Raw genomic sequence first — 7,012 nt, 5'->3', positions numbered from 1 at the left:
GAGAGATGAGGAAGACGGTGATGGGGGTTGTCGCAAATGTGAGTTTGAAGAGGACGAAGAAGACGAAGAGAAAGAAAGCTTTGGAAAAAATCAGAAATATTTTTGAGAGAGAGATGAGGAAGACGACGATGGGGGTTGTTGCATATGTGAGTTTGAAGAGAGCTTTGGAAGAAGACGAAGAGGAAGAGAGCTTTGGAAGAAGACGAAGAGGAAGAAATCTGATCTGTTTTTTAGAAAGAGATGAGGAAGAGGAAGAGAAAAGAAATCTGAACTGTTTTGTTATTTTTTACGGGGAGGCGTTTGTAAATAACGAATTCTCGTTATTTTACCATTGAATAATTGATCTGGACCGTAGATCTAACGGAAATCGAATGGCTGACATCGGGGGTCGCGATGAGGGTCGAAATGGAGGTCGTAGGAACGCGACCCATATATATATATATATATATCATTTTTTCCCCAATTTTTTCATGTTTCTTTTCCTTTTTCTCTGTTTTTTTTATGAAGTTTTCTCTTTCAATTTTTAAACCTGTACTCCGACTTGGTGACTATGGTCGCTTGTGAAATCCAATCTCTTTTATGTCGAATTGGAGAAGGTTATATTTTTATTTATGCTATGTTTGGATTGAGAGAAATAGAGAGAAGAGAAGAGAAATGAGTTTATCACTATTTCTCTTATTTGGATTGTTATGTGGAGAGATGATTGAAGAAAAATTGAAGTAAAGAGGGAAAAAAATAGTTTTCTCTCTCTAAAAGTGGAGAGAAGAGGAGAGAAACTCTTATAAAATATTTTACAATTCCAACTCTGCCTCTAGATCTCTTTTATGATTTTTTAAAATTTCAAAATTGTCTTAAGTTTTCTCGTGTCAATCTAAGCATGGAGGAGAGAAATTAAGTTTCTCTTCTCTTCTCTTAATGAATTTCTCTTCTCTCCACTTCTCTCAATCCAAACACAACCTTAATGTTAGAACAAAGAAATCACATTGGATATTCCAAGAGGAAAAAAACATAAGAAAGAGACTAAAAAACCTTCATTGACCAGCTTTTAAGTGAACTCTACATAAAACAAACCTATGTAATTTACTTTAAACCAATGAAGATGACATTATCAGCCACGCCCAAAGATCCTCCCATGATATGAATCATTGGATCACCCCTAAGATTAATATCTGTGTATCTCGAGGGATATCCAATGGTCAACCTTGAAACAACCTCCCCCGTTACAAGTAGGTGGTCATCGCCATCACAGCAACCTTATCTCAAAAAATGAGGCCGGTTGATTAAAACAAAGAGTTTCTACTGCCACACCAACTTTTGCTAACGTCACCCCAAGATGTGTGCTGATTCCCTGTGATTTACATATGAATTGTTGTCGTGTTACACCAACTTTTGCTAACGTCACCCCAAGATGTGTGCCGATTCCCTGTGATTTACATATGAATTGTTGTCGTGTTAGCAAAAGTTGGTTTGGCAATAGAATCTCTCTTGATAAAATACAAATGTTAGCATAGAAGTACAATGTCATCTTAGTTTATCGCTCATCACATTGACTCGTCCGAGATCTAAGATGACTCATAAAATATTTTCTAAATTTGGATGAAGTTTAGAAAATCTCAATCTAGTTGGATACAGGGATGGACCCAGAGAAATCACTTGCAGGATCGAACTAATAGTATGAAGATGAAATTAGAAATAATAATATTTAGAAGAAAATTTTTTATTAAAAAAAAAAAAAAAAAAGATATAGAAATGATGGTTTATTGGTTTCTTGCAACTTAAACTCTCAGAGTGAAGACTGGAAAAGACGAACTAAATACAAACCCTAACAATTAGTCTTATGCCCTTATGATGAAAAGAATCTTTATTAAATAAAAGAACTCGGCGAGTTTTAAAATTATGATTTGTTAGAAGCATATAACATGTTACAAAGAATATTCTCTCCCAAGATTTTATATATAAAAGTGTAAGTCTAACCTTACAAAGTAAGATTTCGAAGTTTACTAAGAGACGTTAAATTCACCTTCTGGCATCCTTAAACATGATCCCATGCCACAGGGATGTGGAGGAAATTTTTTTTATAAACTTTAAAAATAAAAAATTTTAAAATGTTATTTTTATTATTAAATTTTAATTCTAAATTTGAAAGTTCAGTGACTGTCCCTTTTTAATAACTTGGATCGAGCCCTAAAATTTTTTTTTGGAATTGATTTTTTCTATGAAATCTAAAAAGCTGCGATGCTGGATTGCCAATTTGGTAATCCATTTGTGCTCAACAACCCTTTGTAGGAAATCTTACCAAGGAAGGTAAGTGTCTTTTTTATATAAAATTATTTATTAGGGGTCATACTCATCCTAATGTAGCTTAATCCACGCAACTATGAATGAGATTTTTAGAGAACTACTATTGGCACCCCAACATTTACTTATTACACACTAATTTCTTAATTATTTATCCACACTCCAATTAAAGATTAAGACACACTCTTCAAATATTACAAAGATATAGCTCAAATTATAATCTCAATATTATAATACACATTCAAACAATTTGATCAGGCACGTACAAAATCCTAAATCTAAAAAAATAAAAAAGATAAAAAGATTCTATTGGCACCCTAACTTTTATTTATTCTCAATCATTTACTTATTTTATTTATTTTTAATTGGACCGTAATAAATAAATATTAGGGGTGCCAATAGCAAACAAGATTATATTTATAAAGATATTTTGTGGGGGCCAGACCATCCACAAGTTAGTTACGTATATAATAAAAAGACATTTTTTTTTATATTTTGTGGGGGCATGAGACTTTTTTTCCTATGTGGCTCCGCCCTTGTCGGATAGATTTTTCATATAAAATAATTAAATTTTAATAATAACAAAATATTATGATTAAAAATCTATTAATCATATTTATAATAGAAAATTATTATTATTTTAGATATAAAATATATGGGTCAGGTTCAATGACTTATGAAGAATAAATCAAGGAAGAAATACATGATCCGACAGTGCTAAGCTTATGATCCAACGATTGAGATATATTCTTGGGATAAATATCTTCAAACTACCTGTCATTGGGATACAAAATAAATCTTAAACAATTATTAACATATGTCCTTAGGATAAATATCTTCTAGATATGTCTTTAGGACATGAATTAAATATTGACTTTCGTGTTTAAAGGGATCAGTTGTTTTTCATGAGTCATTCTTCGTGAGTCACTCACAAGTAGTCACAGCCATATATTATTTAAAAGTAAATAAATTATTTACAGATTTTAGTAAGATAAGATAACTCATTAAGAGTTGAGAGTCAACTTAGTATAACCACCAAGGGGGTGGTTGAATGGTAGTAACTTGGGGCCAAGGAATCTGCTCTTTCTATGGTCTTAAGTTCAAATCTCACTACCCATAAAAAATCTTGGTGGCCATGCACCGCTCCACGTAGTCGGGTATAGCCTGAGTGCGGGGCGTAGGGACTAGTTTGGTGCGTGCAAGCTGGCCTGGATACCCTTCGTTATATATAAAAAAAAAAAAAAGAAGTCAACTTAGTATTAGTGGGTGATGAGAAAGAGATTAAGTTTGAAAACCATGCCTTGGAATAAGAAATTGAGTAAGTTTTGAATTCAGGACTTTTTGAAGATCACTTTTTTTTTTTTTACTTCAAAATTTGAATAAAATCAAATTTTCACTTTTAATTTAGGAAAAATTATTTAAAGGACTCTTGTGGAGGGATTTCTTTCTAAATAATCCCTAAGTTTTCAGTGGTTGTCTGGCAGGACATTTTGTAGATTTTCTAAATAATCCCTAGACCTTGTCTCCCACATTTCTAACGATTAAATGTCTGAACTATTTGAACTCAACGTTTTCATTCAAAAATTGAATTTTTTACATCTCAATCAACTTTTGGAGATTCCATTTTATAAAAAAGGATTTAAGAAGAATTAGTTATTTTCTAAGATTTTTCAAACATTTTGAAGATATATGTGAAAAACTAGGGTTTTTTTTCTTAATTTTAGATGAAAAATGATCAATAGTGATTCTTTTGAGTTGAAATCATTTAAACAAGTCGTTATCTCAAGTTTTGAGTTGATCTTTCCATGTATTTTAGTTGAAAAAACTCGAAAATTGAAAGTGGGTGGATTTTACCAGTGTCGAGTTCACCACTTCTTATTTTAAAAAACATTGAACTCGACAGTAATTAAAAAAGCATTGAGTTCGACAGTAAATATAAAGTGATGAACTCTGCAGTAAATAGTGGTGAGTTCGATAGTACGAGGGACCACTAAGAAAGAAAAAAGTTTACTATATGTCCTGTCAAGCTAACACGCAAAACTTAGGGACCATTTAGAAAGAAACCCTTTCACGAGGGTCCTTTAAGTATTTTTTCCTTTAGTTTATAATAAAAAAGAGATGTTGACTTTTGGTCAAAGTTAGCATAATCCTAAATTATCTTTCTTTTTTTCCCTTTACAATTATTTACTTAAAAGCATAGTTGAAAATTCGAACAATTTGATTCTACTTGATTGGATTTAGAGGTGACTTCGCCCCAAAACAAAAAAAATCAAACTGCCAATCTCATCAAGTCAATCCAAGATGCATCGAATTGGTGAACTGGGTTAGAACCTCAATCGGGTTATTTAACTACATATAATATCTCTGTGAAGAATAAAAAATTAATTTTTTTTCTTATATATCTTCAAAATACATTTTTATTTGAATCATTGGAGTTGAGTCGTGAATTTTCAATTTGACTTAACTCAATTAACATTTGGGTTGAATCTATTCAAGTTTAAAAACCATGAACAAGAGATATGGTCATTTAATCACATTATAGATTGTGATGCCCTAGTCAAGGGTAGGTGACAATTTGGTTAAGTGCCAAATATCAATCCAAAATCGAAGAGAAGAAACTTGATTTACTTGAAATGATGAAAATATGGATAATAATATTTCTAACAAATTTTCTTTATTAGTTAATTTTACATGGAAGAATTGTAATGGGAGAAAACTTACAAACTCTTTCGAAAAAAAATTAATTTAAAAATATATATATAATAATAATAATAATCATCGATTTACCTTAAACATTGATATGGTCATTTTAAACTCATGCCTTATAGAATATGTGATTTTGCGAATTGAGTTAGGTGTTGTTTGTTAAACTAAAAAAAATAAGTGCTAAATAGCTTTAAGTGCTGAAACTTATAAGTGTTGAAAAAGTTATTTGTTTAGATGCTAAATCATGTTTGTTACACATTGCTGAAATTGATAATTTATCTTTTTTTACCCTTACAATCATATCATACATTGTTTGCATGTTTCAAATGCCTATTTCTTATCAAACACAATAAAATATATTATTTTTTATAAAATTAAAATACAATTCATTTTTAAATAATAAGTAATACTCAAATGTGCAATTTATAAATACTAATTTTTATTTCTAAAAGTCCACAAATTTCAAATTAAAAACAATAATGCCATACAAGTCACAAAATTTTGAAATTAACATTACAATAACTTAATTTTGGATGAATAATTTTCGATGGAAATAAAGGATGTCTAATTATAAAAGTATCCCATGAATTAATAAGGCAACCCACACCATAGCCAATTTTTTTTTTTGTTTTATATGGGTTAAAGTTTTTGAAATGAGAAAATTTTTGGTGAGGATGATCTATATGGTCTAAAGATCATCTTCATAAAAAATCAACCTATTCCAAAACTTCTAACGACGTCAAAAATGGTTTCCAAAAAATAATGGATAATTTTACGGTTCTTGAACTTGTTTTGTTGGGGTTAGAAGTTTCGGGATGGACTAATTTTTTGTGAGGATGATCTCCTCATTGTAGAATCATCCTCACCAAAAATCAATTCATTCCAAAACTTTTAACCCATATAAGATAAAATAATTTGGCCACGGTGTGGGTTTATTAATTTGTGGGATGCTTATGTACTTGTTCATGGGATATAAAAGGTAATATCCTTTTAAGTATAAAGGCATATTTGTCCATATCAAAAAAGAAAAAATGAAGGACATACTTGTCCGTGCAGAAAAAAGCGAACTACTTACCGCTTCAACACTTTTTTTCAGCATCAATATAGTGTTGAATTTTTTTCACTTATTTTCAGCAATAAATGTTGAAAATATGGAGTAAACAAATACATTATTTTGATAAAAAATGTTGAATTTTTTTTCTAACAATAAGCGCCGAAAAATAGTACAAACAAACACCACCTTAATAAAACTTGTCTCTAATCATCATGACTTTGAGATTGTCGAAAGGGATAATTAGTCTCCATCAATTGACGCAGTTGAGGAGGCCCAAGATGATATTTTGAAAAAAATGGTAAAAGTCCAAGATCTGATGTGACCTTAGCAATATCCATGGCTTTAATTGTCTTTGAAATTATTTTATTTTTTTAATTTAAAAACTAAAAGTGTTTTTCACAAAAACAACTTATTATAACAAATATTTTACAAAAATATTTTTTAATAAATATTCTTATATACCTAGAGTTTGCCCATGTTTATATTCAAGGACAGATTTACAATGAGAGCACTTGTTCACACAAGATTTTTTTTTTTTAAATTTGTAAGAATTTATGTCCTACAACTGATAACACTGATTTTTTTTAATTTATAAGGTCTTATTTGTCCCACGTAGCCAAAATCCTAGATCCATCCTTACTTGCTACGATCATCATTTTTGAGATTGAAGAAGTAAAAGAGGAACGACAAAAACGTTATAAGAGTAAAGGTGTGCATTAAAGTTGGAAATGTATTATTGAAAATAGAATAAAAGAGAAAAGACAATATGATTGAAGAGGTATTTTTAAAAAGGAGAAGAGAGTGTAAACACCCCAATTTGAACGGGCCCAAACTCGAAAGGGCCTAAAAATACAGACTTTTCACATTGTCAACGGGCCTCAAAAGCCCAAACTAATCGAAATATGAATTTTTTTGACAAATCAAAGCCTCTAACACCTCTCAATGGGTTAGCAG

Source organism: Akebia trifoliata, chromosome 12, assembly GCF_017979445.1.
Source record: "Akebia trifoliata isolate Shusen 1 chromosome 12, ASM1797944v1, whole genome shotgun sequence".
Classification (NCBI taxonomy): Eukaryota; Viridiplantae; Streptophyta; class Magnoliopsida; order Ranunculales; family Lardizabalaceae; genus Akebia; species Akebia trifoliata.
Note: the sequence above shows the minus strand (reverse complement) of the source record.